Consider the following 19420-nt stretch of genomic DNA (forward strand, 5'->3'; position numbering starts at 1 on the left):
GAAACAATTGAAAAATATGAAACAATAATATTGATTTTTTTCATTTATTAGAAAATTCTCAAAGTGATTTTTATAAAACAATCACATCTTCATTATTTTATTTCAAAATGATAGGAGTCTCTGTCATTGTCTCTGTTTCTCTTTCCTTTCTCTCTCTCTATATATATTAAAAAAGGATTCAAGTTTGATTTTTTTAAAACCAGGAATGATATAAAAAAATAGCAAATTAGCAACAAAAAGACTTAAGTCTGCTATGTATATATATATATATACATATACATATACTAACACATATATTACATACATACCTATATATATATATATATATATATATATATATATATATATATATGTATGCGAGAGTATGTATTCATATATTAGCATTACATGATGGGCAGAGTCCAGGATCTAGAGTCAAGACTTCAACTGAGATTCTATATTAGGTATTTCCTAACTTTGTGACTTTGGAAACTCAGTTAACCTCCCTCAGTTACAATATCCTTATTGCTAAAATGGAGATAATGACATCTCCCCTTTTTAAGATTGTTCTGAAGATCTGTGATAATATTGTTGCAAAGAAAACTGGGCTTGGGAGTGTGGAGATCACTGGGACACAAACTTTGTAAATGTTTTGTCTGCATTTTGAAAAGGGAATCTTCCTTGTCTTTCCACACCTGAGCACCTGACCTTCAACCTTATTTGGATTACTTGATTTTTAGATGGGGCAGCCAGGGAGCACAGTCCCTGGAAGACCACCCAAAAGAGATCCCTCCCTAAAAGGTTATATACATACATACATACATACATACATATATATATATATATATATATATATATATATATGTATGTATATATTCAATGAGGAACTTGGATCATTCTCAGGTCACTACTCCCTCCCATGGACTCTGGAGGGAATTTAAGGAGATCTGGGGAAGGGACTTGTCCCTTTTTACCTTCCAGTCTCCAGCTGGTCTGTCCAATTCAATCAGCAATCCTTGTGGTCTTCTCTTAAATCTCTAACTTTTCTATCCCTTTCTTAATATGCTATGACTTCCTTTAATAAATCTCTATTTTCTTTCCAAACCTGCATTCCTGAGTCTGAGTAGCGATTCTTCATGGGGCAGAACTGAATCCAAGAAACAAATCAGTCAATATTTATAAAATGATTTGCAAATATTTTATTACTTTTAGGGTTATGATGATAATGATGGATTATTTTAAGAGAGAATAGGGAAAATTTTAGAAGGAGGAGAAACAAACAAAAAGAAAGATGGAATGCCACCTGTATTCAAAGTTACAGAAATGGAGGAAAAAAATTAGACTCAAACATAACCCTCATAGTTACAGCTACAGACCTAGATTGAGATGTAACATTTTACTATTTCTATTGTCAAGATGGATTTTTGATTAGGAAAAAGATTCTCTATTATTGTTTTAAAACGCTGTAATATAAAAAGGGTTATCCTCTGATTTTGAGTAACCAAAATCTTTGAGTTTCTAATTTAATTTGGTTATAGAAACCATTTTTAACAGCTGGCATCAACTGGGCAAGTAACTGGGGTCCAAAATATTGTTTAACAAGGAACTTATGGCAGGAGCAGATGTGAAACCAGTTGGTGCAGAGCTGACCTCTCAATGTTAAATGATTTTAAAGATAAGAAAATGTTATTGATAAACATTGTTCCTTTGCCTCTAACTGCAAACATATCATGTTATGAATGCCCAGGTTATGGAATCCCGAAATCTGTTATGGATAAAGTAATCCAATTTTCTTGGGAAATACCTGATTCTTATACTGCAGTCTAAACCATCTTACTTTGAAAGCCAATACAGAAGGGAGGGGGTTGGTAAGGGAGGGTGGAGGGAAATTTTGTAACTTGGAAATGTGCATGCAGACATTGATGAAAATAAATGAATGAACTTTTAAAAAAGAAAGTCAGTACAATACCAAATTGCATTAGGGGAAAAAAAGGTTCAATCTATATTTGTCATTGTAGTTTACAGTACATGTCATCTTATAGTTATTTCTTCAGTGAAGGGTAATCTAAGTGGAATCTACTGATGAAAGATGGCATGGTTAGCTCAAATATGTCAATAATCAAAAAATAGTATAATCCCTTGATGACAGATAGCATGACAGTGCTAAATCATCTTTCCAGTTAGGTATGTCAATAGTAAACACAATTTTAACCTTTAGTTGCTAACTGTAAAGTCTGCCTTTCATTGAAAGTCTCCACTGATGTGAAGGGTACCTTCTAATTAGATTTTCCAGGATCTCAGTATGTTAGTAAAGAATAAATCTTGTAGGGATATAGTTAGAAGAAAAACTTAGTTGAGGAGACATGCTAAGTGTAATAATAATTTTGTTATACAAAAGTGCAGCTGTACCAAACCAATTCATTCAGTTCTATTCGGTTCGCATTACCTGCCCCTCAATCTCTTCTTGCATGAAAGTTTATGAATGACAGAGAATAAAATCTATGGCTCTGCCGTTAGTGCTCTTCCTCTTTATTTTTCATACTTTCCTTCTTCATTTATTCTATTGTTGTGCTATTCAATATCCAGCACATGTGGCTATCTCAAAGTTATACATCTAATTTCAACCTCTCTCTTCAGAGTCTCTTCTAGGTACTAATAGACTACAATTGACAATTGCATTTTACAAATATACTCAGGATGCTTCCGTAGTGCTTTCAAGTTCAAGCTACCCAAAATAGGACTCAAGTTTGTACTCTCATTCTCTAATTTGATCCTCTTCCAAATTTCTCTATTTTTCAAAATGTAGAAATATTCTTCCACGTCCCTTTCTCAAAGTATGGTGTTTTCATAGAATCCTTTCTCTCTTTTAATATTGATAAATATCATTAACTCAGAGATTTTATTTTCCTTGATGTGAAGGCTCCTATAAAGATATAGATCACCACCCAAACAAACCTACTCGTTCTGAATGAATCTTGTCAATGGACTCCATGGATGTTCCCAAAGGCTTTTGACTTGTCAGCTTACAAGGACTTCTCTGATGGAAAGTTTTCATTGACATTTACTAACTAATCATGAAGAATCTACCAAGCAAATTTAGTTATATTTAAATCTTATATATTTATATCCAAAAATGTTGATTATTTTTGATTGAAGATTTACATGTATTGCTAGCTATAGAAAAACCAAATCTTTTGTCCCTTATTCTAATAGCATCCTATGTTCTTCAGTTCCAAGTTTTACTTCCCAAATAAATATAAGTCATTTCTTTCTCAATGCGCAAAGCTTTCTATATGAGCTGTTTACTGATTCTACTCTTCAAAATTGTATTTTATTCACTTTGTATATACAATAAATGTATTTGTTTTCTCTTCCAACAGTGTGCAATCTCCTTAAGTGTAGGGTTAGTTGTGTTTTTTTTTTCCCTCTCTACCATCATAGCCTAGAATAGAGCCTTATCTAGTAGGCACTAATTAAATGCCTATAGATCAATTTGATTCTATTGCTCTGATAATTTCATCTCTCTGCTCAACTACTTTTAATGTTTAAACTTTTAAGCAAAACATCAATTCCTCAGACTCAAAATCAATTTCTTATACAATTTGTCAAATTTTCAATTTTCTTTTTCCTTCTTTTGAGGTGCTTTTTTCTCTTGTGAAATAAATACACGGTCTTATGAATATTATCTATACTATAAGGACATACCTTTCTGTCTCTGCTTATAATTTTCCTTATGCCTTAAATTCTATCCACCCTATCTTCCTGGAGAGGATGAGGGAAAATTGGTATATTAATGAAGTGTTGGTGGAATAGTGAATTAATCCATTCATTCTGGAGAATGAAATGGAACTATGCCAAAAAAGACTTAATTGTGTATTCCCTTAACCAAGCATTATTACCATATAGAATGTATTACAAAGAAATCAAAGGACAATTATATACACACACACACACACGCGCACACACACACACACACACACACACACACACACACACACACACATATATATATATATATATATGTATATATCACTATTTTTGTGGTGTCAAAGAATTGGTAATGGAGAGGCTGCTAATCAATTTGGAATGACTGAACAGATTGGTATGTATGAATGTGATTGAGTACTATTGTGCCATAAGTAATGATGAGAAGATTGGTTTCAGAAAACAAAAAAAACCCACAAAATCCATATGAGTTGATACAAAGCGAATAAATCTGGGAGATCATTGTGCATGGTAATAGCAAGGTTGCAATGATGATCAACTGTGAAAAAGACTCGACCACTTTGATCAGGACAATGATCCAGGAAAATTCCAAAGGACTCATGATGAAAATAATATATGTCACTAAGGAAAGAAAAGTGATGAGGAAGAAAAATTTAAGCAAAACATATTGTCAATTTGGTTTTGCTTTGTGGTATGGCTATTAAAGAAATGTTTTGCATAATTTCACATGTATAATTCATATCATATTATTAGTTTTTCAGAGGGTGCAGGGATAGGAGACAGAGAAAGACTTTGGAACTCAAAATTATAAAAAAAGAACTGAATTTTAAAACAAATAAAAATTTCCAAAAAATAACGAAGAGATGAGAGACCACCTCAAAGATTTTGTGTATGTAATGTATTAGGTGAATAAACTAGTTAACAGTTATGGATCTTTAACATGCAAGGAAAAAAAAAACTTGATACTGAATCTACTGTCTTTGAATTCAATAACATCTGAAACACTTATTTCCAGGGTCCACCATTTCTCCTAGGGGTCAAGTGAATTGTCAAGGTGAAGAGAGGTAGGTCATAATATGGTGGGAAAACACATTCACATATGAAGGCATGTATGTATACATGTAAGCTCTGTTCTGTTGACTGGTGGGCAAGGTCAAGGACTCCCCCTCTGTTGAAGGAAGACACTCAGAACAATTCATCTCCCAATCAGCTACTCTAATTTTGGGTCAGAGATGGGAGGCATTGAGGCTTAGGGTGAAAGTCAAGAGATGTGACCTCAGGGTTAGGGAGTTGGGATCTGTAACTTTTCATCAGACCTTCCTTCCCTAGGAATCTCATTAAGAAATCAAATTATTTTGAGGATTGAATCTGTCTGATATTCACATTTCATCAGTATTCTTTATCTTTTGGCTAGTGTCTATGAATGCAATACCTTTATTTAAAGAAGGAAATTAGACCAAATTTTCCCCATATTTCCTATCAGCTTTTACTTATCTGGGCCTTTTCTGGAACTCTCTTGCACACCCCATGTTTTCCTACATTTCATGTCTTGTCTTCCTGATTAGATTAACTCCTTGAGAATAGGATCTGTGTATTTATTTTTATATTTTTTCCTAGATATGTCTGCCATATAATAGATGATTAATAAATGTTTATGGAAAGACTACATGTATGTGTGTATAAATGTAATTGTGTGTGTCTATGTATATATTAACACTTGTTTTCACACACGTAATTGATACAGAAAATAGAATGTGTGATTTGTAGCCAGGAAGGTCTAGTACAAACTTTAACTTAGGCACTAGCTGTTTAATCCCTGGCCAATTTACTTAAAGTGTCTCAGGCTCAATTTCCTGATTTCTAAAATGGAGACAATTAAGCATTTACCTCTAACAATTATTGCAAAGATCAGGTGAGATAATATAAATAAAGTGTTTTTGTTTCCATATCCTTAAACATATATGTATATATATATATATAATATATATTACTACTAATATTGGTACTATTGTGATTGTTCATTAGTATTGCTATTAGCTATTTTTATTATCATTATTATTTTAATGCTCTTTCATTTTATCTCTTCCAGGAAAGAATTTTCCCTACCAATATGTAGCAATGTATAGTCATTGTGTCCTACCTAGATGTTAAGTATATTGCTCAGAATTACACAATCAGAATTCTTATGTTTCTGAAGTCAGTTCTTGCTTTTCAAAAGGTTTACCTTAAATCTTGCCTTTTAAAAAGTAAAATACAAAAAGTTAAATTAGGAAAAGATTATATAATATAATAAACCTGCTTCTTGAATTTCATCATTTATAAAATAGTTTCTTGAGACTGAGAAAGTGTTAAGGTAACCAGAGGATTATTCATTTTTTTTTCTAAATAAAATTCTTTTTGATCTTTTGGGCAGGTAGCTACTATAACACATAACACACTGGACCTAGTACATAAAAAAAAACATGTTAACAAAACTCAGAAATATCTGAGTTGAAATTCAGCCTCAGACATTAGCAGTGTTGACTCTGGGAAAATCACTTAAACTTTGCTTTCATCGGTTCCCTTATCTGTAAAATTGGCATCATTTAAAAGCACCTACATCCCATAGTTGTTGTGGGCATCAAATGAGATAATATTTGTATGACACAGCACAGTGCCTGGCATGTATTTTTATTATTATTATTATTATTATTATTATTATTATTATCATTATATTTCAACTAATATGAAATCTTATCCATGTGGGTATTTATTCACTCCAGAATGGTAAATCATATTATATCTGTATATTCTCATCTTGACTCAAGCCTTTCCTTTCCACTTAAATCCCACAAAGAATATATGATAGCCATGGTGAAGACCTTCCCCTAAATCCATTCATTATGAATGTCAACTTCATGGATCTTGCTATGGCAGATAGATTGTGCACCCATTTTCCCTTCTATAGGATTACCCCATGTGATGCATTTTATTCAACTTCCCTGCAAAATTATTCATTGTTAATTGAATAGTTTTTTCATGTCCACCACAAACATCCCCATCTCCTTTTGGGACTTGGGCAATTTTAAATTCCTCTGAGGCTGACATTCTAAGACTGATATCCTTTCATCATTATTAAAATAATACTCTTAGTAAATAGCCATATATGCCCATAATAAATATATTGTTTGACATAGTTCTTTAATATTCAGCAAACTACATTCATAAACATTTTTCTAGCACTTGTTTACATTACTTTTGTTTTCCCTGAAAATAATTAATTTAATTTTTAAAAGCAATTCCCCTTTATTTTGAAAGGAGGCTGAGAATAACAAAAGGGGAAATAAAGGTAAGATTTGAGATGAACCTTGAGATGAACCTAGAATTTTAAGTTATAGAAGAGGAAATCATTTAAGGCATGAGAAACAGTATTTTCAAAGGTTGAAAGTAGAAGATGGAAAGTTGTACACAAGAACTATCTATTTATTCTTGTGTTACATCTATCAAAGAATTTGTGAAATCCTGATTTAGAGACAATTTCTCATCTACATGTCAGTTTTTAAAGAAAAAATACTACATATCATTATCGTACATTTTTTAGTAGGTGGCAGAAATGATGTATGAAATAAGAATAAAAATATCTGACCTTTATATATAACAGGGATGCTTTGGAGTTTAATGTAATTAACTTTGTTGTGTGTCTGAAATCTTTTGATGAAAGAAGGTATATAAGTATCTAGCATTATCACTAAACTATGGTACATTATAATATGATTTTCCATGAATATATACCAACACTCTATTTTTGTTTGCTTGGAGACCAGCTCTACCGAATGAGAATCATTTGTTTTCTGTCAAGAACCATGTCATTGTACAGATGGAGACTATTTTCATTAGGACCCAAATTGAGTGTTCATGATTAAAATTTGGAGATGAAATGACTATAAATGTCTGAAACAATTTAAAGATATTAAGCTATAGCTCAGAAGTATGATGATGCATAATAAAAAACTAAATAATTTCCCCAAATTATATCTGAAAATAGGTAGAAATGTCTGTGGCTGTGTTCAAGACCATCTTAGATCATTCTATAGCTAAACTAGTGAAAAGAACATTATGCACATAGGAGAAGGAAGTCATTAGTACTTGGTAAGTAATTTAAAATATCAGTTCCTACATATATATATACAATCTGCATGACTTTGTACAAGTCAAAAAAGCTCTCTGGACTTTAGGAGTTTAAATTATTTGACCTCTGAGAATCATTCTATGTCTACATCTATTTTCTTTAAGAATGAGAGTATATTTAAATAGGATCTTGAAGAATCTAACTATCTACTAGTTTATCTATCTATCTATCTATCTATCTATGTATCATCTATCTGTCATCTATAATCTATCATCCATCCATTCATCAAACTTATCTATCTATTCCTTTCTATCTATTCCTTTTCTATCTATCTATCTATCTTTCTATCTATGTTTCATTCTATGCACACATATATACATCATGTATTTATATATGTACACATGTCCATTAAGTAGCAAATATGTGCAAATATAATTTCATGCTATTATATGAAGTCATATGCATTTAACATATATCCCTTTACACTAAAATACATATACAACTCATGTGTATACCCAAGGAGAGTTAACATTTTAGACATCCTAATAAGAAGAAACAAAGAAGTCAGCTTACATTTATCCAGACAGAACAATTTGGAAGTGATTAGATAGTAATTAAAGATACTTCATTTCACGTCTAGCATCTTAATCCAAATACTCAAAGTATCTGTCACCTGTCAAAACAACAACTTAAAAAAAAAAGTAAGGTAGTTTTATGCATGTTAATACCTATGAACCAAAAAAAGTTAAGCAAAAAGATCAATGGATAATCTGGTCTTCAAAAGTGAGATGGAAAGGGGATTGTTTTAAATTAATCTGTCAATCAGGAAACATCTATTATGCACCTCCTGGATACTAGGTAGTGTGTATGGACAATAAAGAAAAAAAATCAATCTCTCTTGATGTCAAGAGCTTAGATTCCTCTGGGGAACAATAAGCACATCTGAGGGCAGTATAAAATATGAACATATAAAATGAAATATACCCACAAAATAATAATGCAATTTTCCATTGGATAAGAGGAGGGGGATATTAGAATTCAGTGTATCCAGAAGAGACTTGATTTAGAATATGTACCTTGAGTTGAGTTTTGAAGTAAACTAAGTAATTTAAAAGGCCATTGTGACGAGAGTAAATTTCTGGCATAGTTGAAGCCAATGTAAATTCATAAAGATAGAGTGTCAGGCTACTGAAGTGATACATTCATATGTCTAACTTGGAACAAGACAATCTGAGTAGATTGCATTTACTGTTAGAGTTACCTTGTAAACTATTGAAGTGAGACTGTAACCCCCACTCACAAGGGTCAAGAAAACCAAAAACAAAACAAAGATAAACTCCCACATCACTTTTTGCATTGTAGTGGTGTGAGGGATGGGGTGGAGGGAGAAAGTCTGTTAAAAGTGGAGGAAATAAGGTAACCTAGTTTTGCAAAAAAGAATCATGAGCAAAATTCTTTTTCTTCTTGGGAGCCGGGCAATTCTCATATTTTGGACAAATGATCTTAATAGACATTAGTTAGATTTACTATAGTCTCAGAACTAGTTTTACCTTAAAATTCTGTGACTTCATAAAAAAACACACAAAAAATAAATGATCTGAAATGGCATATGATTAAAGTCCTCAATTATAATACGAAATTGTCTACATATTAAAATGAATATCAAAATAAATCATTGAGGTACTTGAGAACTAAATTTCATTTTCACATATTAGACTCACTTAGATCCTGATCCGAGTCTATATTTACTTTTTTGGGGGGGAGTCTAATGAAGATGAAAAATGTACATGTTAGAAACTAGTATTTCTCCAGGTGCAATGAAATTCAGTCCCTACAGGTTGGAAAAAGGGACTGGAAGTGGGCAGCTTTTCCACAGGGAGAAATTAGATTCTCAAATTATATTGTAAAATATTGAAGATTTCCTCACTCCCTCATCTCTTCAGGAAATTAGTTGGACTTTTTCCAGGTGTTCTTTCATGTTATTTAAAGTCAAGTTGCAATGGGCCGTTGCTTTCACTAACTGCTTTCAATTCTGAAACATTAATGCAGGATCAAATTGTGTTGCTGTTTCTGTTCTTTTGAGGAATTATCTGCTTTGCAAATATTAAAGAAAAGGAATGAAAAATAACAACCTAATGAGTCACATTTAATGCAAGATATTTGATATTTTGCCCAACTTTTTTGACATATATTTACCACTGTGTTGAGGCAAGTCATAAAAAACAAACTATTCTTAGTCTTGGGAAAGAAAAAAAATGTGTTTTACAGCAGATTTCCTTAATTAATCTCTATTACTTAAATAGTAACCCTGGGGGTCATGATTTGACAATTAGTCTTTTAAAAATGAAAGCTTTTCTCCCCTGGAATACAGATAGAAAGCAGAGTGCCCTAGGTTGGAGATGATTATCCCCCCCACCCCATCAGCCTCTTAGCATTTATTTTTAGCATCACACACAATCATTTAGTTTCTATTTTCTATGAAAAACTTTTATTCTTATTCTATTAGCTTACTCTTTGCCTGTTAGAGTCCATTGTTTTGAAATAGAAAATCAAAATCACAGATTTGCTATTCTTTCTTCCTTGTTCTCTCTCTCTCTCTCTCTCTCTCTCTCTCTCTCTCTCTCTCTCTCTCTCTCTCTCTCTATTAAATTTACACCATTATAGTCGGAAGCATTTTGAAAGTGTATATAATTCTAAGTCTGTTGACTATATATTGATTGACCTTAGTTTAGTAGTCTAAATATCAGTTGGTTCTTATCACCAACAATAGGTAGAGTAGGATTAAATAAATGTAAAGGGATATAAATTTCAATGAAGAGAGAACCAGTGCATTGTGTTTTAAAAAAAGAATTAATATAGTAAGAATTTTATGAGAAGAGCTGTGAATGAAATTTGAGATTTTAGGAATTTAAGGTGAGGAGGGCGGCCATCTAATCATGAGGCAGTCTGCATAAAGACACAACGGTGAGGGATGTCTTTTCATGCATTGGAAATAACTAACACACAACTAATAAGTGAGAACCCTAAATTGATTCCAGGTTTTCTGAATATGAGTTGTGTTATTTCCACTAAATAAATGTAAAGGTTATTTTAAATTAAAAAAAAATCTCTCCAACATTTTTAAGGAGAAATATTTCATTTATCTTATTTCACAATCAGAACACTGAGCCATGGCTTTCTACTCACACCTTGCCATAAGATATGTGACATTTGTGGAGTATAGTCAAAGTTTTGAATTATTAAATAAACTAATGGTCTGCTAAGTCGATTTTTCAAACATGCTTGGTAAATAGCATTGCTTCATACAATTTATTTTCTTATTACCATACATTTGTAAAATATTCATTTATAATAAAATATTTTTATTAAAATTTCTAATGAAATTATAAATTCTAAGATTTTTTAATTAGTCAGTGAAATGCCTATTTATTGATTGCTTGCTATGTGTAATGGTCTATGCAGTGTGCTAAGGGGTATAGAATTATGAATAAGATGTGGTCTTTGCCAATGTGGAATGCATAACCTATTTTATGAAACAAGATATATACATAAGTAACTATAAGAAATTATTTAGAATGATGAGTGTATGAGAAGTACATATTGCTATAATAGTATTTTCAACAGGCAAAAATAGAGAAAAGATGTCTTAACTAATACCATTGGATTAAGAAACGGTACAAGCATGGAAAAGGATTAAATATATATATATATATGTATATATATATATATATACATATATATATTTATATGAGTTCTAGCTATTTATATATGCATGTTCTATATTACATATGTGCATCTATACTTTTGTGCATATGCATGAACAATACATAGGAACATATATACATATATATATATATATATATATATATCAAAAGAAGGAATGTGCTATCCTTAAAATTCATTTAAAAATCTTCTTGAAGAATTAGAGATTTTCTTTAGTTGAGACTGAAGAAAGTCCACAGGTAGAAATGAGAAGGCAAATTGTTCTAGTTTTGGGTGACAACCAGTGAAAATTCTTTGAGTAGAGAAATGGGTTGTTCAAGACACAGTGATTAAAACTTAATAATCAATTTATATATCCTGTTATTGGATATGATATGCATATAGTAAGAGCATAACAAATCTTTGTTGATTGAATTATTGGCTGATCATCATAGAAACAGCCTGAGGTAGACAATTTTAAGATTATAAATTTTGAACACATTGATAGTATTAACTTTAACTCAAGCATTACTGCTTATATGAATCCTTTCTTCATTTCCCATTTCCTCCCCATTTCAACTATTACCTTGTATTTAAAAAAACTAGATATACACACTACACATGCACATGTGCACACATACACACACACATACACACACAATATATACATCTATATATTTTCAATCTACCATAATATCATATGTTTCTTGGGAACAAGGATTGTTATACTTTTGTCTTTTATATTACCACCACTCAAAATGATGCCTTTAGTAAATACTTGATAGATCTATTGATTTTTCCATGTTGCTGTTGAAGAAACTGAGGCTCAATATTTGATTTAGCAAAGGTCACATAGAGGTAATATTTCACAGAGGTAGTCTTCTGAATCCAAACCAAACTTTTTTTCTGCTATATCATCCTTATGAAAAAACCTTCAGACAATTAGGTAGCACAGTAGCCTAACTGTGGGACCTAGGGCAAGTCACTTAATCCTATTGCTTTAAATAAATTGGTTTTTTTTAAAGAATAAATCTTCAGGGATAAGTCATTAATTGGTTTTCTTTAGTTTGCTTTGTTCAGAAGGCATAATCATGCTTGATCTAATCATGATGTTCAGAATTAAACTTCCTGTAGAGATCAGCAACATCTATCTTGTGAGCCCAGTTTTCCCTTATAGCATTGAAACTGGGTCCATTGTAATCATATTTAACATTTAGCATTTTATACTCAGTGTTGTATAGAGTCATAATAGAGCTGGTTTTAAAAGCTAAATTATATTTTTTGGTGGCAATTGGACTTTCAAATTAGCATAAATGAATATTAAATATAATAAAATGTTCTTTACTGATGCCTTGAGGCCTTGATGTATTTTTCTTGTTAGGGTTTCCCTCTCCCCACTTTCTTTTTAAAACTTTGTTTACAAGGTGGAAAAGAATAGGTGGGTACTTTCAAAAAATTTGATGTCAAAACAAAAAAAAAAATCATTAGAGCTCAAGATCTCAGAATCACTATTCTTTCTTCGGGGATTAAAATCAGAACCAGAGTTCATACACAGAATCCTTTGGGAGTAGATAGTTAAATGCTAAGAACTGCTTATGGATTCTGGTTCACTGAGAGGTACAAGGAAATCAATTCTTTTAGCTTTCCCCCGTAAGAAATATTAGTCAACAGAATTTGGAGGCATAAAGATAGTATGGTACTGGAAACTGAAATGACTTCATTACTCCTAGGATTGGCATAAATCCTGTTTTACTTCTTGGAGTTTTTCTCAGCCAGATAAAAATCTTCTAAAACTACATTGATCTTCTCTCAAGTCCCTGAGATATTGTAGGGTTCAGTAAGACAACACCAGAGATTTAGACTATTAGAAGCTCTTGTGTCCCATTTTGCCTCAATTAGCAGCCGACTGAAGTATACTTATAATCCCTGGAGGATGGAATGATGCTTCATGTTTAGGTTGACTTTGATTGTCCCTTAAAAGATTCCTCTGTAATGGAGCATCTGATCTTTTAAGAAAGTAAAATCACGACTTAACATTTTACATTGGTTGCATGGGATCCTATGATGAAAAGGAGGTATTATACCAAAGGCATTCTTTTGGTTTCTTAAACCTAATATTTTTGTACACTACTTTTAATTAGGGTTAAACATTTGAATAAGGTCTAATTAAATCCAATCTCCTGCCTACTTAGAATGTAAACCTTGTATCAGCATATTTAACTTCAATCAGCTCACTACATTGACTTTGGACCTAAGATTGGGGTTAAATTTGGGTTATGCAATTAATGATTTTTAGAATTTGAAGAAAACACAGCTACTACTTAGTTTTAGCCAGACCAAAACAAATCTCTAAGAAAATATTCTGAAGCAGTCATCTACCATCTTCCTGAAGACCCTTAATGAAAAAGAATTTCCTGCCTCCTTAAACAACTTCTCCTATAGGTAAGTGTACTTATTTTTTCTTTTTTTTGGCCATCAAAACTATTTGTCACTTTTGAACTTCTAAACATTCTTCATTATCTTTACTTCCAGAACAAAAGAAACAAGTCTAATTCTTCTATTTAAGGGTTCTTTCAAACATTTACTTGTAATCAAATGTTGTTTCCTATCTCTTATTCCCAATTTTTTTCTTCACTACACTATAAATCTCACTATTGAATCATGACTTCACGTTTGCCATTCCAATTTATCCTATGTTTTATTTATGTCCTTCTTAATCTATGTTCCCTCAGAATGAAGTCTTTCACCTTAGATTTGTCTGAACACACAATGGTACAGAGGAACAATCACCTCTTTATGGCTGGAAGCTATCTCTCCAAAATTTTCATTAACCTTTTGACTACTACATCACACTCATTTATACTTGGAGAGAACCTTAGAAGTCCCCTAGTTTAATTCTCTCAGGAAGGAAAGTGTGGACTAAATAACCACAAAAGCAAAAAGATAAATGACATGTCTAAAATATCAAGTAAGAAATACACTAAAATCTCAAGACCTAAAACTTTTACATCTCATACTTTTGCTATCATTTGAAAATAAATACAAATATCAAGCCTTTATATAGCATTGTAAATTTTGTGAAGTGCTTTGTAATATTATCTCATTTCTCCCCTCTTTAGGAAATTAAGTTAGATGCTATTTTCTCTGTTTTAGAGTTAAAGAAACCGAGGCACATAGTAGTTTATATTTGCTCATGATCACTCAACTAGTAAGTATTTAAGACTGGACTTGAATTTAGGTCTTCCTGACTCCAGGTTTGGCAGTTTATCCTGGACAATATATAGATGTCTCAATCAAAAAGACTCCCATTTTCTTGTATCCCAATTAAATTTCATCTTGTATATTCAGATAGTTGACATAGTGAATCTAAATCTGACTTTAGATTCAGAAAAATTTCAATTCAAATTTTTCCTCAAACACTTCTGAGTTGTGTGCCACTAGGCAGGTTTTCTTGCATCTAAGCCCTAGATTCCTTATTTGAAAGATGGATGGGGGCGGCTAGGTGGCGCAGTGGATAAAGCACTGCTTCTGGAGTCAGGAGTACCTGGGTTCAAATCCGGTCTCAGACATTTAATAATTACCTAGCTGTATGGCCTTGGGCAAGCCACTTAACCCCATTTGCCTTACAAAAACCTAAAAAACAGATGGATAAATAATAAATAGATAAAGCATGGTTAAAATAGATAAAAATAATCTGTGTTGCAATGATGTAGGGAAGATTAATTAAACTACAATAAAATAAAATTCAAAAGCAATCCATTTTAAAAATCTAAAGGCAGCTTTTTCTTCCTTGTCATCATGCTCTTGTCTACCATAACATTGGATATTAATTTCTATATCTAATATATCATGTAGTATCACTTCATACACATACACATGCACACATACACATTGGTGTTGTTGATATTAAATACCTTCACATACTTCAGAATCACCCTTGTCTACAATCTTGCTTCTCATTATATTTATTGTAAGACTCCTATTTTAACTTCCTTTGAACAGCAAAAGGGATTACTTCACTAAAATTTTGGGCAATGATAACAGAAAGATAGGGAAGTTAGTGGAGTGGAAACATAAGTGATCTTAATCAAGACAATCAAACAGCTATTTTAACTGATGAGCTTCAATTTCTTTTAGTCAAATAAATGATCTTGTTATAAAGAAAAATACTACTTGTCTACTTAGATTCACATGTCAAGGATCTATGATTTAATTAGTGCTGGAAATTTGCACAGGTAAAATTCCTCTAACTTACGAGTAATTTAGGAATATAGGATATATTGATGGTATTTTCAGTTTTAGAGATTTAGACTTGGAGGGAACCCTAGAAATCATCTAGTAAACCTCCCTCATTTTAGAAGGGAGGAAATGGAGGGTTAAACAAAATTTAAAAGGTAAATGAATAATCTAACATTACCCAGGCAATAAGAATACTCAGATTCAGAGCTTGATAACTATGATAAAGTTCTTTAACCTTTCAAGGCCTAGAATTCTTAGTTACAAAATGAGAAAATTGAACTCGATGGCATCTAGGATTAATTGAATTTATTTCATGTTCTTGTGTTTCTATGATTCTTAATTCAATATTTTTCCTTGTACACCTAATTCTGAGTATCTCAATCTTAATCCTTCTAAAAATACTTTATAATTGTAATATTTGTTGTATTATCTTCTAGAAGTGTATCCCTTTATAATTCATTTGTTTCAGGAATAAATTATTTCTGAGAAAAGCTGTTGATAAATTATTGGGCTTGACAGTTGAATCACCTGTGACATAGGTCAGTCTTTCTCAAAGTTCTAAGGTAAAGATATTGAAATATGTAACTCACAGCTTTGTTCTAAGAAAGTAGCTGCTCATTTCTATTGGAAAGAAAGTAGAATATTGGAACAAGAGGGAAATGCAATCTCCTTCAGTGATTTATGTAAGAAAAAATGGAGAGCTTGTAGGTTAATAATTGGGGAAATAAAGACCATGAAATTACACAATGATAATGGAATAAAGTGAAAATTTAATTTTTCATCAAAAGCTATGATATGGTCATTTGCAGAAAGGACACAACTGATCATTCAAGAATTATAGAAGAAAAAAGTGTGTGTGGGGGTTGTGTGTGTTTGTATGTGTGTGAAAGAGAGAAAGAGAGAGAGAGACAGTCAGACAAATGAACACAGAGAAAGAGAGACAGAGAAAGACAAGAGAGACAGAGATAGTAGAAATAGAGACAGAGGCAGAGACAGAGAGACAGAAAAAAGACAGAGACAAACAAATATAGTTTAAAAGGGAATCAGGAAAGATATTAAGAAGAATGTCAAAAAGAAATGGCGGGGCAGCTAGATGTCACAGTGGATAGAGCACCAAATTTGGAGTCAGGAGTACATGAGTTCAAATCCAGCCTCAGACACTTAATAATGACCTAGCTGTGTGACCTTGGGCAAGTCACATAACCCCATTGCCTTGCAAAAACAGAAAAAAGAAGGAAAAAATAGAAATGGAAAACTTTGTCTCTCTGTCTCTGGCTCTCTTTCATTCTCTCTCTCTCTCTCTCTCTCTCTCTCTCTCTCTCTCTCTCCTGACATTCATTATTCCTTGGCAGGGGGGATTTGAATATTGAGAATACAAAGAAAGAATAGACAGAATATACTTTGCTGTCCATTATGACTAGTTTCTAAAGAGAAGTAGTTAAGAAACTCTATTCTGTTCTTTATTATTATGTACCAATGAAAATAGTAGAAAATAAAATAAATTTGTTATTTCTTTGCATCACCACCTATTATTTCTGAGAGATGGAAGTAAAGAATTGTGTAATGGATCAGAATTGTAGTGAAACTTTGCCAACTATATGATAAAAGTTGTTGACTTTTCCTAACAGAGCATAAGTGTACTTTAGTGATAGGCATGATCTAAATCTAATGCTGAAAGTGATAGATACTATAGTTATTATAAATAAATGAATCTATCAGAGGACAGGAATAACTGGAATTAGAAAATCCAAGGAACATACCAGAATATTTATTAGTCTATCTGTGATGTCACACCCATCCAAGTGTTTGTCAAACAGAGCATGGATCAGCTCAGCTTGGTAATGGAAGGATTTTTATAACATAAAATCTGAAGTCATGAAGAAATATTTATAGACCATTCTTGAGAAAAAAAAAAGGAGATGGGGAAGTCAATAGTTTGAGGTCTGTGAGTTACATGGCAATATGTATTCTGTACATCTGTGTTTTGATAGCCATGGGCAGCTAGATGGCATAGCGGATAGGGGACTGGCCTTGAAATCAGGAGGAGTTGAATTCAAATCTGACCCCAAACAATTGAGACTTACTAGCTGTATGATCTTGGGCTAGTGATTTAGCCCCAATTGTCTTGCTTTCAGGGCTATCTCCAGTCATTCTAATTCCTATCTGAACCCTGAACCCTGATGACTCTGGAGGAGAATGTGAGACCAGCTTGTCATGGCATCACCTCCCAGTTGTCCTGTTCTTCTTAGAGAATGAAGAACAAACATCATTACCTAGCTGTGTGACCTTAGGTAAGTCACATAAATTTAATGACTTCAACTTTCTGTGCATTCCCTTTCTCTACTCTGACATTTCAGGGATTAAAGCTATTAATGCTTTATAAATACTTTGCTTTCTATTTTCAGTAAATGTTCTGGTTATGTTATATTAATTCTACTGGAGAGGTTATTTTTAATGAGAAATACACTGATTGAAGCTAATGAACTAAGATACAGCAAACAATAGTCAACCAACCCACAATAGTATCCTGAGAAGTTGATTAATAACAGTGTGATGAATGAGCCATGGCCAATCCAGGAAGAGAAAATCTGGTTACACAGGGGATCAGACCCATGTCTGGGCTATAATTATTTTCAATTATTATTTAATTCTGCTAAAACAAACTTCTAGAAAGCAACAGCTCTCATTTGTAAATTATCTCTGTGTCTCCAACATCTATTAGAGTGCCTGGCATATAATAGGAGCTTAATCGATAATTCCTGATAATCTGATTGATTGACTGATTGGTTTGAGAATTGCCAAGGGATCAGGAAATTTTTGGATTTGCTTATGTTTACACAGCTATTAAGTTTTTGAAGATGATTTTGGTTTCAAGTATTTCTAACTCCAGGTCCAGGACGCATTTACTGTACATGAGCATGACTTTGTGACTGTGTATTACAATTAAAAGTAAAATTTTCTTTAAGATATTGATCATCAAATTATTAATAGTCTTTTGGATCCTAAAAGAAGAGACTTCCAGTGAAGTGTTCCTTAAAATAATAATAGATTTTCTTTACTTAAAATTCAAATAGGGAAAATATTCACAGGATTATAGGAGCTGACTTTTGTAGCTGTGAAATCCATAATGAAGAATGATTTTATCTCTGAAATTGGAGCCAAAACTGTCTTTATAGATTAAAATCAACACCTTGAATTGCTTCCCAAGGTGAGAAGGAAACTAATGATGACTGAATTTCTTGTGGCAGGGACCCATCAGCAGGTGGGCTATTGAATGGTCCAGGAGCTCAGTGTGGTACCAAGGAGGGAGAGAAAAAATTCCAAAGAGATGATATTACAGAACAAGAGTGTGAGAGACCTGGATTAAGTGATCAAATCTGTGCATTACTTCACTACTTTTCTACATGAGGAAAGCTAAATTGTCCCACAGCTTTCAAAAAAGTCAATTATATGTATTCTTAGCTCTCTAACTTTATATATCTTTGAGGGTAAGATGCCAAAATCTGATGGAAAAAATAAATATTCCATTTCAACTATAGAAATGCTGAAGGTTCTCAAAGTTCATTTACTTATTCAATAAATATTTATGAAGTCACTTCTCTTAACCAGGTACTGCATTCAACTTTTGGGATTCAAAGACCAAAATGAAACAGGCAATACCCATCA

General features: G+C 32.4%; 1 long non-coding RNA gene across 3 annotated transcripts in view; it reads left to right on the forward strand.

Annotated features, from left to right (window-relative positions):
* LOC141511753 (uncharacterized) overlaps positions 1–19246 on the forward strand; it is a 79478-nt gene extending 60232 nt beyond the window's left edge. For 2 of the 3 annotated variants that reach the window (XR_012475386.1, XR_012475387.1), the window contains 2 exons: positions 17890–18045; positions 19003–19246. This is a non-coding gene — a long non-coding RNA (uncharacterized LOC141511753). Of the gene's footprint in view, positions 1–4720; positions 4770–7729; positions 7828–17889; positions 18046–19002 lie in introns of those variants that run through there. The other variant, XR_012475385.1, reaches the window with a different exon arrangement.
* The last annotated feature ends 174 nt before the right edge of the window (positions 19247–19420 follow it).

The sequence above is a fragment of the Macrotis lagotis genome, chromosome 2 (genome assembly GCF_037893015.1).
Source record: "Macrotis lagotis isolate mMagLag1 chromosome 2, bilby.v1.9.chrom.fasta, whole genome shotgun sequence".
Classification (NCBI taxonomy): domain Eukaryota; kingdom Metazoa; phylum Chordata; class Mammalia; order Peramelemorphia; family Peramelidae; genus Macrotis; species Macrotis lagotis.